The sequence below is a fragment of the Zootoca vivipara genome, chromosome 12 (assembly GCF_963506605.1).
Source record: "Zootoca vivipara chromosome 12, rZooViv1.1, whole genome shotgun sequence".
Lineage (NCBI taxonomy): Eukaryota > Metazoa > Chordata > Lepidosauria > Squamata > Lacertidae > Zootoca > Zootoca vivipara.
The window spans coordinates 27,252,147-27,258,890 of NC_083287.1; the positions used below are offsets into that span (position 1 = coordinate 27,252,147).

The following is a 6,744-nucleotide window of genomic DNA, read 5'->3' on the forward strand; positions in this document are numbered from 1 at the left end:
ATTTATGTCAGACTTCACACTCTGCTCTGGATTTAGTCAGAGATCATTTGGGAATATATAGTTCCTGGAATGCAGGTGTAATTTAGAGAGCCACACAGTTGCATTTAGGCTTTTGCATGCTACCTGGTGGATTTTGGTATTTTGGTACATCAACTCACGCGGGCTGCATGCAGGCCTTATGATTATGCTCTCCAAAGCTGTGTCGTCGTCGTCATCATCATTACAGTGGTACCTCTACTTACGAATGTTTCTACTTACAAATGGAGCTCTGTCCGCCATCTTGGATGCGGATTTTTTCTACTTACGAATTTTTAGATAGGGTTGCTTCGAGTTTTTCTCCCAATGCATTCCTATGGGATTCAACTTACAATTTTTTTTTGACTTACAAATGTGTGTTCAGAACGCATTAAATTCGTAAGTAGAGGTACCACTGTATTTATCTTCCTCCATGGTTGGAGGAGGCAATGCTTCTGAATACCAGTTTCTGGAAACCACAACAGTGAAGAATGCTCTTATGCTTGGAATCTGCTAGAGAGTTTCCCAGAGGCATCTGGCAGCCATTGTGAGAACAGGACGCTGGGGCTAAATGGGCCATTGGCCTGATCCTGCCTTCTTCCTAGAACTGGGACTCTGGATGCCTCAAAACAAGCATGGCTAAAACATATAAACATGGCTGAAAAAATATAAAAGATGATAGCTAAGAACTAATTAAACTGAAATAGAATTAAAACAATGTAACAAGAAATCTATTAAAATGTAGATAATAAAAACAGCGCAGCACTATTAAAAGACATTTCCTTAAAAACAGTCAGTTCTCAGAAGCCTGCTGGATTAAAATAGTCTTCACCAGGAAAATAGCCTTTTCTAGAAAAAGAGGTGCCGGAACTTGTTTTTTAGGGGAGCGCCCACCCGAAATGGATGAGCTTTTTTAGGGAAACTGCTATGCCACCAGCCACAAAAACCCAAGGAAGGAATGCAACACTAAAGAGGTGCTACAACACACCAAAGAGGTGCCGGAACTCACCACTGAGCTGCCAGAACTCAATTCCAGTGAGTTCCAGCTGGAAAAAAGCCCTGGTCTTCATCTGTTGGCAAAAGGACAATAAGGAGGGAACCAGTGTAGCTCCTCTAGGAAGCGACTTCCAAAGTCTGGGAGCAGCCACTCCGAAGGCCCGCTTCGATGTCCTCACCAAGTATGACTGAGAGAAGGGCCTCCAGAAGATCTCAGGTCCCAGGCAGGCTCGTATGGGAGAATACGGTCCTTTGGATAGCATGTGCATAAGCCCAAATATTGATATACCGTACTTTTCCATTCCATGCATAAGACTAGGTTATTTTCTTTTAAAAGTATGCTAAAAAGTGGGGGTCGTCTTATACATGGATAGTAAATAGGGTGGACATTTGATTGGTTGGTTCCGCGGCTATCAGTGGCTATTGGGCGTGTTATTGGCGACTGCGTCAAGGACTGGTGTTGATTGGCTGTCACTGCGGCAATTGTGCAGGCAAATGTCAGCTTCTGCCGGCGAGGGGACAGGAGATGCTGTGGCGCGTGTTGGTGAGTGGTTTTTGGCAATCCCCCCTAAAAAAAGTTCAACAAATCTGTGCCATCTCTCCTCCCCCATTTTCTTAAATTTTAGTCCCCCCAAATAGGGCACCTCTTATACATGGGGGGGTCTAATACATGGAAAAATACGGTAACATAAATTTGCCTTAGCAGTGCATGTAAACTAAAGACAGGATATTTATTTCACTTTAGCTATCTGTAGTCACTTGTGCCATTTTGGAGTGCCGGGTCTCTTTCATGGTTGTCAAAGCCATGCTTGTTAAAAGGGCAAAGCAGGGTGGGGAGGGAAGCCTTTCTTTGTATTGTTTTCGTTTTTGAACGCAATGCCAAGGGAAAGGGGAGAAAAACAGGTAGTGACATCATAAATATGGAATCTGAAGGTCACAAACAGGAATTCAGGCAACAAATGGGAGTGTTCAGGAATGTACACTATTAAAAAATATCAGGCCACTCTCCCCTGCCCCTCCCATCCTACAAACAGGGAAGACACAGGGATGCTGTGAAATGTAGTGTTTCCATCATGAGAACCGCATAGCACGTTTCTTTCTTCAGATTTCATGTCTGCTAAAAGTACCTTTGTAAAATCATTTCAGCCTTGAGGAAAAGCTTTCTCTTTCCCTGAAGACTTGCCCACCCCCAATATGAGTAAAAACACTCACGAATTTTCCCTTAATAATATTACCAATAGTGACATTCCTCCCCCCCACACCTACAAAGAGTACTTTGCACTATTAATCCTAATATATATTATTCTACTTATTGCATTTCATTTTGCTCGCTTGCTTTTTTGAAATAGAGTAGAATTCCCTTAATTCTTCTAAGAAGTATCCCCGGAATTATATGCAACAACGATAAAATTTTATTGAAACATTTGTGATGGGAAGTTTTGGAGACAGAATTGAAAGGAGATTTCTTTTTGGATTGATTTTTTTTTAGGGTGGGGGAGAATATATATAGTGAGGCCCTTTTTTCATTAATATATCTTCCATCAGCTCAGCATTAGGACAACTGCAGGCTGAGTTTGGATCAGTTTATCTTGAGGTCTTCTTCCCTTCTCCAATACATAGCTGCCAAGTTATCCCTTTTTTAAAGGGATTTTCCCTTATGCTGAATAGGCTTCCTCGCGAGAAAAGGGAAAACTTGGCAGCTATGCTCCAATATTGCATTTGACTATTCTAACTAAAAAAAAACAAAAATCTTTTGGTATGCTGCTCTACCTATTTGTCCGTGGGCTCTCTCTCTCTCTCTCCCTCCCTCTCCCCACATTGTTTTCTCCAGATGGTGGAAGTTACAATCCCCTGGCTATTTTTACCCAGTGTCACTCTTTGCTCCTTTTCCACCGGCAACGCTCATCAAAGCTAGTGGAGGAAATAGCAGCTGTGTTAGCCTCAAATTTATAAGCATAAAATAAAACCTTAATAAAACAGGCATACTGAGCGAGACAAACTTCACGGGCGAAAATAAAAATCCTGATCAAAAGTGCTCTGAAGAGGCAAATGTAAGGGAGACTCACTAAATAAAAAAATAAATCCACAGATCTTCCAACAGTGGTGTTGCAGAGGATTCTTATTTTTATTTTTTTGGTAGCCTGGATGATGCTGATGATCCCAGTTTGATTTATTATTATTATTATTATTATTGATTGATTGATTGATTGATTGATTACGGTTCTTGACCAGCACACATAAATATGCAATACATAAAACAATAAAAGAAAAACAGTAATAATCTAAAAATAGGCAATAAATATAGGTTTCGCTTCTCAGCCTTTTGGCTAAGATCAAGTGTAGTATCTATTATTATTGTTATTATTATTATTATTTGACGATCAGTGCTTTCCATGAAAGAGATGTCTGGGTGTGTTCACGCCTGTTACTGCTCTGCTATTGTTTTGCCACAATTAACACTCTATTATATTTGTAAGAGGGGTTTTGTTTGTTGCTGGTGGGTGCGGGGGGGGGGGGAGAGGCGGCTTGCCAGAAAATGAAAGAAAGAAAGAAAACCTCGTATGGTTTATTAATTTATTAATTTATTAGTTTATCGAAAGCCAGCCACTCTCCTTGCCTCGTTCCAGCCCAGACAGAAATTGTCAGCCTGGGTTCGCTCTCCTTTTACCAGGTCTTTTTGGTTCCTGCTGTTTGCAGAATGCTGCAGATGTCTGACTCCACAGGAAACCCTTCCCCCCTTCCTTAATGGAACTCGTGGGAATGTGGGGAACCTGGAACTGGAGCCCTCCTTCCCTTCCAAGCATACTCTCCAAACCCCTATTGACTAAAAGGGATGGGGGGGGGGAGAGAAATATCTCCACATCCCTGGAAACAGTTTTGCCAGCCTATTTTTCAGTAAAATCCTTTAAATTAACCACTTCACTCCTGATTATAAGAAAGATTTGTAATTTAAACAGCTTCTCTTTAATGTCCTGAATCATTTCCACCCATTTTTCTGAAGTTCTCCATTTGGGTTGAATTACAGCATCCCACTTCCATTATGTAATAATGTTTAATAAATGAAAACAGGTTTGGATTCTGCAACAATTTGCAGTGTTTAGCACAGCCCCAACCCACCTCCTTTACTTCTATGCTCTCTGGGAGAGAGAGAAAAATGTCTCTGAATATTTCCTTTAAAAGCCAAAAGCATTCAGAGAGAGAGAGAGAGAAAGCGCCTTTAAAACTTGTCTCTTTGGTTTCATACAATATTGCCGCAAGTTCATTTTCCCTACTCATTTGCTCTTTCTTTTGTGCGATAGTTTTTGCCGTCTGGTTTAGCATTTTCAATGAAGTAGTTAAACTCATTTGGGCTAGAATCTCCTCCACATTGCATACTGGTATGAGGTGTGTCTTATAAAGAGGGTGTTTATATTGGATATGATAAACTTAAGAGATTCCGTTTACATATAATAGTTTCCTCTAAGAAGGAATATAAAACAGAATGAGTTCAGCGGGATTTGCTAAAATAATATGGCATAAACGTCTAAATCTTATAGACTACTACCAATCAGGGAGGAACTTGTTTCCAAAAGCTGTATGGCTCAGATTAAAGAAATATGGCTCGCAACCTGTAATTCAAATTCTGGTGAGTAGCTTTTTTTAACATGCCCTTTAACTCATCTGTTTGAAATGGCCAATATTTCATCCACATGGGTAAAGATTTCTAGTTGCGGAGCATGGCAAAAAGAAAAAAGAAATGAAGCTGGGATACGGCAGGATATGAGGCACATTAGTGGACAATTTACTTTGTCTTTTATGGGCTACTAGTTATGAAAGCAGGTCTGGCAAACGGTGATGTCAAGGCATGGCTTTGTGAGCAGAAGTTCAGGCCTCCAGTGTCCCCTCCAAAATTTCCCCAATGAAACTAGGGACGTCCTATGCCATACCCTTCGGCATTTCTCTAATGAAAACAGAGATGTCCTAAGGAAAAGCGGGTATCAAATCAGAAACCAGGAGAGCTTCTGTGAAACCAGGACTGTCCCTGGAAAATAGGGACACTTGGAGGTTCTGCTCAAGTGTGCGGAATGAGGAGGAGGGCTCTCAGATGCACTAGGCCTAGCTTACCACCTTTGGAAATAAGTAATTACAATCTTAAAAAGAAGAGCAGGCTTCAAAGGCCATTATGTCCAGAGTCCGAAATTGCCTAACTACTGTACAATCCTATAGGTATCTGAAAACATTCTGCTGCTTAAGAAGACAATAGCACTGCCTGCAATGCTGCCCCCAAACCTGATCATATTGGAACCTTGCTTTGACACTGATAATGGAAAGGTGTCCTTCCCTGAACTGGAGAGTAGCAGGGGAGCCTAAGGGGAGCCAAGCAGGCTGTGTGGCACACACAGTGGTGTCCCCCTATCCCTTGCCACTGCTTCATTCATCTGCTAATGGAGGGGACAGCCTCACTCTGTCTGATGGTAGAGGTAGCCCAAGTTGAGAGGTAGCCTATCTCTAAGCACTAGTTGTGAGTCGAGGACCCGCCACCCGCATAGAGATAAATAAGACTCATGTGTTTTAGGTTAATGGGCTAAATAAGGCCACAACTTGATTGGTTACAGCACGTGAGAGGTATTGGCTTAGGCATTGGATAAAACAATCTATACATGACTCCACCCCGTTCAGTGGGGGTTCATTTGAGAGTTAACAGCCAGTGGGAGGAGCTTGTTGATGCAGTTACAACTGGGAGCTTCCCCAGACGTCACCGGGGGTTGTGCCATGGTCCTAGCCACCAGCAGGGCATCGGACAGGATCCACGACGGCCGGATTCCTTTAACGGAATACCCAAACAAGGGGAGGGGTAGGTGATGGCCACAACCTGCCCTCCAACAGGAAGCCGAATGGGGCCCCAGCGCTGCCGCGGCTGCATAAATGCGGCTAAACCCTGCCCCCAAGTCAGCCCTATTGGCTGGCAGAAGGGCTTGGTGCGGCAGCCGGGGGAAGACTGACGCAGGGGGCCGAATACTCCCCCCTGCTGACGTGGGAGCCGGCTCCCGCTCACAACTACTACCCTCTGGAAGGAGGAGAGGTCTTGCTGGGGAGAAACAATGAGAAGAAGGCTAAGGGAAACTGCTTTTCAAGCCGAGGATAGTTTTTAAAATAGTTTGTGATATGCCACAAGGGACCAGAAGCAAAACTGGCAATCTTATTGGGTCAGCACTGCAAGCCTAGGAACGCAGCCAACGAGTTTTCGGGATTGCGGTCTGTTTGGGTTTTCTTAATGGAGATATCATGTGTTTCGCTGATATTGATTGGGCATTGCTTTCCCGCTGCTACCCCAAAGCACCCCACCAACCTTTCCAACCCAGATCAGAGCAGGATAGAAACATCGAAAGCAAGGTTTCCCAAACTTGGGTCTCCAGCTGTTGTTGGACTACAACTCCTATCATCCCTAGCTAGCAGGACCACTGGTCAGGGATGATGGGAACTGTAGTCCAAAAACAGTGGGAGACCCATGTTTGGGAAACCCTGATCTAATTGATTGGGATTTAATTAGGAATGAGGTTAATGGAGTCAGTGACAGCTTTTGTGCTCCATCTGTCAAAGAACCCAAGAAAACTGCCTTCAGAGTATGCTATCAAAAATGTTACAAAACCCACCAACGAAAGTACCTTCTTGAACAAACAAACAAAAAGCTGGGGTTGGGGGAGAAAATGTCACGGGCAGCAAGTGAATGATGTGAAGAAAATAGAAGGCAAG

General features: G+C 43.1%; 1 pseudogene; it reads left to right on the forward strand.

The window, feature by feature from the left end:
• Nucleotides 1-3,318: 3,318 nt before the first annotated feature.
• LOC118092396 (U2 spliceosomal RNA) lies at nt 3,319-3,478 on the forward strand (annotated as a pseudogene).
• The last annotated feature ends 3,266 nt before the right edge of the window (nt 3,479-6,744 follow it).